Consider the following 8,524-nt stretch of genomic DNA (forward strand, 5'->3'; position numbering starts at 1 on the left):
TTTACTGATGTCACCCTGTTCTCACATTCCCCTCTTTAGTTGTTCATACTGAGGAATCATGCTCATTCAGGCATCACACATATTCATTCTCTGAGGTCAATATTCTCTCATATTTATGCCTTAGCACTATCAGGTGGACCGTGCTTACACAGTCCTTAACAAAATCTATTTCAAATTCCAGAGGCAGATGGTTTTCATGGCCTTCATTTCCTCAATTTTACCTGATCCCCTATTACTAACTGCCTGTCCCCAATTCTGAATTTATTCCTCCCTTTTGGTTTAGGAACTCCTTACTGCTGTGAGGAAAGGGGGTGCTGATCATTCTGGCTGCTTTGAAGCTGAAAGGGGGCAGTGAGGGGCAAGCAGTTTGGAATTCCCTTTTAAAATCAGGTCAATTGAGGGGTCCAAGGTAGAAGTCTGGTTGATGAAGAGCAGGTTGTAAAGTCATCTGGGGGTGGGTGCTTCTATGATAGAAGAAAAAAGAGACATGAGTACTGAAATGAGATTAGTACAAAGTAAATATTGCAGCATCTGGAACATGCCAATGAATATCGTGAAGATGACATACATAAATCTCTCACCAGGAGGTGGAAGATCTGAGAAATTGTTCCCATAACAAGGCCTAATAAAGGCTGAAGAGGACAAGTTTGATAACTTTAACATTCTCCAGGTTATCAGGAATGTAAACACAACATTTAAATCTTAATGTCATTGATGTCCCCAGAAAATATAGTTAAGCTACTTAATGTCATCTGTTTTTTATAAAATATCCCTTTATTGGTATAGCATGTTTTAAGTAGAGATCTCTATACTTCTGTTACTTAGGGCTAGATAATCATACTAGCAGCAAATTGAATTAAGCTTACCTGTGTAAACTGACTAAAAATTTCTGACTGGCAGTTTCTCCTGATACTTATCAGGCATGTTTGCCCAAGACTCTTTCATTTGTAGCTTCCAGTGAGCTAACACACAAGTGTACATCTTAAGTTACATTCAACTATTATTTCTTTTAAATGTCCTATAATGGCTATATTTTGGTTTTAACGCTTTTGCTGGGTGTCTAAGATCAAGCTGGTCAAATTGACCTGTTCCTCTCTTGTTAAAGAGTCAGCTGAGTTCCTACAGGAGTCACTCATAGAGAACTTAAGAGCAGCTTCTTAGCTCCATTAGTGCCATTGGTTAGGCAGGGTCTCCTTGATGAGGTGGATTCTCTTGGAAGCACTAGGTGTGTCTCCATTGTTCCATGACCCTCCTCTGCAGCAGGTGTACTGATTGACTTTTCATTCTCTAGTGGCCTCCTCAAACTCCTCTATCAGGAGCTTGTGTGACCCACCCAGAGTTACAATGCTCCTTAGAGAAATCCTCTTGTTCCCTGGATTCAGGCTGACATTGAGGGCAAGATACTGTTTTTTTTTTTTTTTTTTTTTTTTTTTTTGGGACTCTGTATTAATCTCAATCTAAGTTTGATCTTAACTATCCAGCAAGCCACTCTCACCAGTCATAATGTAATAGTACTGGATTTTAACTTCAATGTCTATAACTTTACAGTTATTTACCCTTTTATTTAACTATAGTCTGAATTAGTACTGGCAGTTACCACTGTCTCTTATATAAGTGATGGGTTATTATTACAAGTTACCTAGGTTGTGTGTTCTTGAAGCAGCTACTTCTGCAAAACATTAACAGGTAACTGGTTTACTACAGAAATTAGCAAGAGTAAAAATATATACAGCTTTTATAATAGCTATCTTGAATTTTGACTGAGAGACACCCTATATCCCCTACTTGAGATCACATTACCTTTACAACAAGAATCAATCTTTTGAGCATTACTTTAAATAAGCTGAAGTCTGTCTTACTTTTGAGCCATTGTAATATGCAGTAAGGTGGGAGGCAGAGCCTTATCTCAGGTAAGGCATGGCTCTTTACAAATCTTAAGTGTTCTAATTCTGATGTTGCTTCTTTCTTATATGTCATTTTAAGAAGTTTACATATATTGATTACTGAGTCTATATGAACTTTAATTAATAATTTAGCATTATATCTAAAACATGAATTAAAGAAAGGCTAAGAGAGCTTTTAACTTTCCTTTTGTGTGACAAAGTTGCAAAATGCTTTTATGTTTCATGATATTAACCTTTAAACAAAGCAGGCTCTAATGTTTAGAAATATATTTACATTTAAAATTCTTTATCTCAGTGTAAAAAGTAACATATTATACATATACCCTATTGATAACAGGTCCTATAATAGAACATTAAATGACAGAAATAAATCCCCAATAAAATTTACTCTTTATAAGTTTAAAATTACCATTACAGACAAGTTTTATCTGGAGAATTGCAGCTTGATAGATTCCCTCCTTTAAAAACTTGTATACCCGGAAAATATGAACACACTTAATATACAAATAGTACCCATTTCACAATTACCTTGACACTTTTTTCTTACCAAATTTAGTTTTTAAAGAAAAATTTAGACTCTGTAACGTAGTATAATACTCTAACAATTTTTAACCATAATTGTATGAACCTCAATTTTTAAGACTAATTGTTCTAAAGAACAAAACTTAATACACACAATGTTAAGAGTAAATTAGTGTTTCTAAGAAATCCTTGTCAATTTAGCACGTCATTTTACCATATAGATTAAACTTTGGTTTATATCAGAACATTAGAATCTCACCTTAGGAAAAGCCTTAAATAGCTTTAACTGCCTCATAAACATACAACCAACTTAGTTACATGCAAACTTGATGAAATTTGCCCTTTACTTGCACACTGACTTTCTTAGCACTTACTTAGACCCTCATGTATTTCAATACACAAGCACTTTCTTACTCAGAAATATTTCCTTTTCCCTTTTACTGAATATATTTCCATACCCAGAACTTTCTATTCTCCCTTTGCTATTTATTGACCCCTTTTTGTTCACATTCTGAAACAACTCTTATGAAATTTCTGAATTTAGATAAATTACTCCATTTTAATAAAATTAAATATTTTGTTATTTATAGTTCTCTAATTGAAACACCGTTGAAACTTTTGGAAACAGTTGTATATAGAATTGTATCTGTTAGGACCTAATTCTTAGTAGCCTTGTTTTTTATAAGGATGCTAAGCAATTTTACAACCTTTTTATTTATCAATCTATGAAAACACCAATAATGTTTAAGTTTGTTACCCCATGCAATTTAAGGAGTTAAGAGTACTCAATATTATTTAACAATTAGCATTTTAACTTTGTAAATTAATCAGATGTCTCTACAAACACATTTGAGTAATCTCATACATGTTAACTCCAATTCACATATTTTGTAAAAACCAAGATATCAGACAAGTGTACTAACAGTATTTGCCATCTCTTTCCTGTTGAAGAAAAGTCCTAGAAACAATTGATATTAGACATTTTATTAACATCAATATTGTATTACCTTAACCACTGAGAGACTTCTGAGTTATTTTCAAGGACATTTTACTTTTATTAGTTTACCCAATTTGAATTGAAACTTTTTAAATCACGTAAATTAAAAGTATCTTGATTCATTTTTAAATTTTAATTTTAGAAGCACTCTCCTTTGATACAGACAAAACATGACATCAGAGAGCACAGCATACAAATAATGCAAAATAAAAGGCCTTGTAATTTTATAGGTGAATCTCCATTGCAATGTAACAGATGTTCAAAAACTCTAGTTGAATAAAAAAATAGAATTCAAAAAAAATGTCATGAGCTCAAAAAATGTAGAATTCATAAAAAACAAGAGTTCTGGAAAAATGATACGGCCGTTTATTACTTTAGTAAAGCACCATAAAATTTACTTTTGCTGGAGTTTAGGTAAGACTCTTTTTACCTTATTTTTCTGGGCTTGAGACTGGTCTCCTACTGAGCCTTCAGGCTTTCTCTACTTACATTTCAATGTCAACCTTGACTGAGATCTAGAAGGAGCTGAGCTAACAGGTTTTAGCAGAAATTTTGTGCCTAGGGCATTTTTGCCATTTCTATCTGGACAGGCTTAGATGTCAAAGAAAATTATGAGACCTTATTTTCCATTACTTTTGAGAATGAAGCTACTATGCTAAGCTCCTCACTGAGATATGCCATTGGTTATTGAGCTGCCTATAGCTGCCTATCCAGGATTTATTTTCCCCTCATTGACAAACAGGTTAAATCTTGCTTCATAGGTAAGTTGAGGACAGGAGCTTGAAGTAAGGCCCCTTTTTGATATTCCTGGGGCAGAATATTATCCTATGGTGGCTATTTCCTGTAGGAGTGAACCTGTTGATGACATAATTAAGCTTTAGTTTTGAGATCTTATAATTCCTATCAGCTAAGAAGTTTAGGAGCTCTGTAATGGCCTTTTGATATTCCTCCTGGGTGGGGGCACAAAAAGGATGTCCTTTACTTACTGGAGAAAAATCACAGAAGTTTTATCTCTGAACTTTGTTAAGTCCTTAGCTAAGATTTGTCTGGAACAGGTGAAGGCCATCTCTAAATCCTGAGGAAACACTGTCTAGGTTAGTTGAGACACATTATCTTGTTCCTCAAAGGCAAACAGAAATTGCTATTCAGAGTCTAACATATACAGGAAAAGCCATCTTTTAAATCTAACTTAGTAAACCAAGCAGCAACTGGAATTTCAGATAACAGAGTAAGAACTACAGGGTAGGGGAAAATTACTGCTTCATTATTCTAAGGTTTTGGACTAGGCAGTTTGCTTTTTAAAGTTGGTGAATTGCTTGGGCTATTGCAAGGCATTAAAAGTTTCTGTCATTTTGAATAATCTTTAATAAGTCCTTTTTCTTGTCTTTCTGCTCCCTTTTCTTTCTTTTTGATGTCTATTAAAAAATGAAAGATGCAAGCTAGAGAAATTCATCTGACGATTGATCAGGGCCACGTACCAATTTTTCCAAATTCCTCTAAATGTTTGGGGCTGACTGAATGATAAATTTGTACCTTAAAATTAGTTGGCCTTTTATGTATTCAGGATTCAGGGTGGTGTGTTTCCTTATTGCCTTCCTGAGTCTCTCTGTGAAAATAGCAGGACTTTCCTGCTATTTCTCTTTAGGCATACTACTCATTATTCAAATCTCAGTTAGGATGGTTTCTGAATCCCAGTTAGGATAGTTTCTGGGAACTGCCTGTGATCTAGATGGTTAATAGCATAATTTCCCAGGTGAAACCAAATACCTGGCATAAGTTTTGAAACATTTCAATATTTATTAGGATCTTCCAAAAACTTCCCTAAATTCATTTTTGTCTGTCTTAAGTTGGGAGGGTCCCCTTGATCTTCCTTCCTTAGTAGGTAATTCCTCAAGGCTTTCTCCTCTCATGGTAGAGATTATTGATGTCAAGCATGGTAACATATGAAGGGCACTTTTCTTGATCATTTGCAATTTAATAGTATGCAGGCTAGTGATGAACCTGGCAATGCTGTTGAGAGAGAAGCTCCCTTATGAGTTAGAAGTATTAGGGATGTCTCTCTAAATTTGAGTTTCCTTACAGTCCAGAAAAAACTGTCTCTCACTACCTGTCTTTGCCAAAGTTAATTCTGGTATTCTTTGGCAAAGTGCTAGAGACCTAATTTGCTCTGTGCTAGAGACCCTGGGAGGATTCAGACTTAAGGGCCTTACTGCTTTCCTCCCTGCCACTATGAACTCCTAATTATGAAGAAACAATGACAAAAGTAAAAAGTGTGCATTTTTGCCAATCTTTTTGCCCTGTACACCTAAAGAAATCTCCGGAGGGTGAGGGGACGGCTATTGGTTGGTTAGGCGTAAAACGCCCTTTGCTTGGAGGGTCTCACAGGAGGGGTTTTAAAATGCCTCCCTCTTGCAGCTTAAAGAGAACACACTGAGCCAATTTAAGCACAGTAACAGCAATGGGGAGACTCTGGATAGACTAGTAAAGGCTAACTATGTGAACAAAGGGAACCTGGGCATTTCCACACTAATTATCCCAGGTCTTAATCCTACAGATTGAATTCCTAATGTCTGACTGGTAAGGGAAGGGGAACATTCAGGAAAGAGTGAATGTGTGGGAGTGTTCTGCACTGTATGACCTGTATGGAGGCAAAGGTAATTGGCGTTTTCCCTCAGTGCCATTCATCTACCTATCACCCTGCCTACCCCTCAGGGCTGTTGGGAGGGACTTTTGGGGTCCGCCCAAGAGTAGCCCTGGCCAGAAAACTCCACGTTGTTCCAACCCTTCTTCTACCTCCATGCATCCTGGGTAGTTCAGGACAAGGGACAGTGTGTACTGGTGGCAATTGTGCTCCAGGCCTGGACAGAAAAGTAGGAAATGGCTTTGGCAGATTCCAAAATGCCTGTACTGTACAGAGCAGGTGATTGTAAACTGCCTAGGTCAGAAACCTCTCACCTGAGTCTTGAAAAATGGCGGCTGCACTAACTGAGTTTAAGTAGCTGATGGGTGCCCTATGGGCCCTCCAAAAATAAAGAGAAAGAAAGATGCACCTCAAAGATATGTGGGGTGCCTGGAGAAAGAAGCTTACTTGCCTTGACATAAATCTCAGTGGGACCTCCAAATCTGATGCCTCCATTTAACAGTGACGAGTTCTGCTCCTTCTAAAGTTAAAGATTGAACACTAGAGAAGCAGGCCAAGGCAAGCATATTAAGCAGGTTTTATTTAAAGGTAATACAGACTACTCCTGGCAGGAAGAAGGGGCCATGGCTGTATAAGGCCCCAAAAAGGAAACCCCAACTCTGTCCCATGGATCAATGGCAACCCCAATCAACTGCAGGAGGCATCACTTGATGCAAACCACAAGAAGTGTTTATTCCAGTGCACTGGGACCCGACTGGTGACTCACGCAGGAGTCAAGGAGACGAGTCCCTAGCAGAAAATCTTGTAGGTTTATAAAGGCAGAGACCACACATCGCACATGAAAGGGGGGAAAAGGGGAAAAAAAGAAAAAAAGGGGAACAAAGCTGCCGGGAAATTTCAAAGGGGGACTGGGTTTGCTGATAACATACGACATGTTTCGCAATGTTTTACAACAGGGTGTAGATTCTGGTCAATAGTTTCTGGTAATCCTACTGTTTGAGCACTATCTGGCTATCTGGCTCAATTTACTCTTTTACTCTCTGGGGCTGATTTCTGGAACAGCTTTAAGGGCTTTGTTCCCGTCACTGGGATGGAGAACTTAGGGAGTTGAGATAAAACAGACAGCTTAAAAAAATGTCCATTCTTTCAGCTGATGTTCTGAAGTCCCAAGAAGTGAGCTCACCCTACATCTTTTATAGGTTAAAGTCCCTTTTGTTCTCCAGGTCTCTCCCCCTTATCTCTCCTTCCTGCCTAAGTGACAAGGCCTGGTTTGGCATTAAGTGAGAAGACATGGGCAGGGGGAGGACCAAGGTGATTCAGGCAGCTAAGGGCCCAGGGGGCATTTGTTAGCAGCTCCATGCTTGCAGTCCTTGATAAAGGCAGGTAAATTTGGTAATCAACAGGCTCCGGAGATCCTTGACATTCCATTCTTTCAGGGAAAGTTTCCAACTTCGAGATGCAGATGGATTCATGGCTTCATTTCCTCGATTTCACTGGATCCCCTATTTCTACACTAACAACCTGTCCTTAATTCTGGCTTCACTACCATTTTTCATCAAATCATAAGAAAACCAATGTGAAGTAAAAATGACTAGGAAAATCAGAGCCAGGGGTAACTATCTTTTGCCTTCACATGTTCGTTTTCCAGTAGACCTTTTGTTTCACAGGGAAAGTGCTAAGATGTGGAAGTACTCTTCATTGGCAGTCTGGGATTATGTCCACAAAGACACGAATTTGGGAAGGGCGAGTGAGGTGTCATTTTGAATTTCCTGCCACTGCAACCTGGTGAAAATTGCCTATCTGGAGAAATTGCTGGAAAAAGATGGGCATAGCATAGTCATGTGTGAGATGTTATGTCTGAACTGATGATAGTCCAAAGATGTGAAGGAACAAGTACTCTAAAGCCATGCAGGGGACTGGGGAAGCAGTGCTGTCTTTGAGTGCAGCTGGGGGCTGAAAGGTGTCAATGGAAATTGCTTGAAGGTGAAACTAGTAGATCTTGAACAGTGTCAAGATCTGTTATTTCACTGAATAACAGAGGAAAACATGTAGTTCGAGATGATGGAAGTTTGGAACCCTCAGAAATGTTTTTTCTTGTTTTTGTTTTTGTTTTTTTTTTTTTTTTTAATCTCCCGAATCCCATGGTGCTGGGGATTTGAACCCCAGACTTACCACTTACAAAGGCAGAGCCCTACAGGATGGGCTATATAGTCAGGACAGGAAGAGCTCCTTTAAAATACATGACTTGAACCCCTGAGGTTCTGTATCTGTGAAGTCCTATGCAGAGAATAAACCCTAGACAAAGCCAATCAATGACTAAGGAATTCTTAATTCTCCTTTTCACAACAATCTTGCAAATAACCTTTATTTCATCTCAAGACCCACAATCTAGGGGTTTGTCCTGAGGGAAAGAAATATCCTATCTCTACTTAAGGAGGAAACTGATTATAGCTGATCCAT

The 8,524-nt window shown here is 38.0% G+C and overlaps 1 long non-coding RNA gene across 1 annotated transcript in view; it reads right to left on the reverse strand.

Moving 5' to 3' along the window:
- Positions 1-310: 310 nt before the first annotated feature.
- LOC306652863 overlaps positions 311-8,524 on the reverse strand; it is a 325,125-nt gene continuing 316,911 nt past the window's right edge. Inside the window, exons 2-3 of the long non-coding RNA XR_013761561.1 lie at positions 1,640-1,669; positions 311-464 (exon numbers count right to left, since the gene is read on the reverse strand). This is a non-coding gene — a long non-coding RNA (uncharacterized lncRNA). The remainder of the gene's footprint in view (positions 465-1,639; positions 1,670-8,524) is intronic.

The sequence above is a fragment of the Sciurus vulgaris genome, assembly GCF_902686455.1.
Source record: "Sciurus vulgaris genome assembly, contig: HiC_scaffold_624_arrow_ctg1, whole genome shotgun sequence".
Taxonomy (NCBI): domain Eukaryota; kingdom Metazoa; phylum Chordata; class Mammalia; order Rodentia; family Sciuridae; genus Sciurus; species Sciurus vulgaris.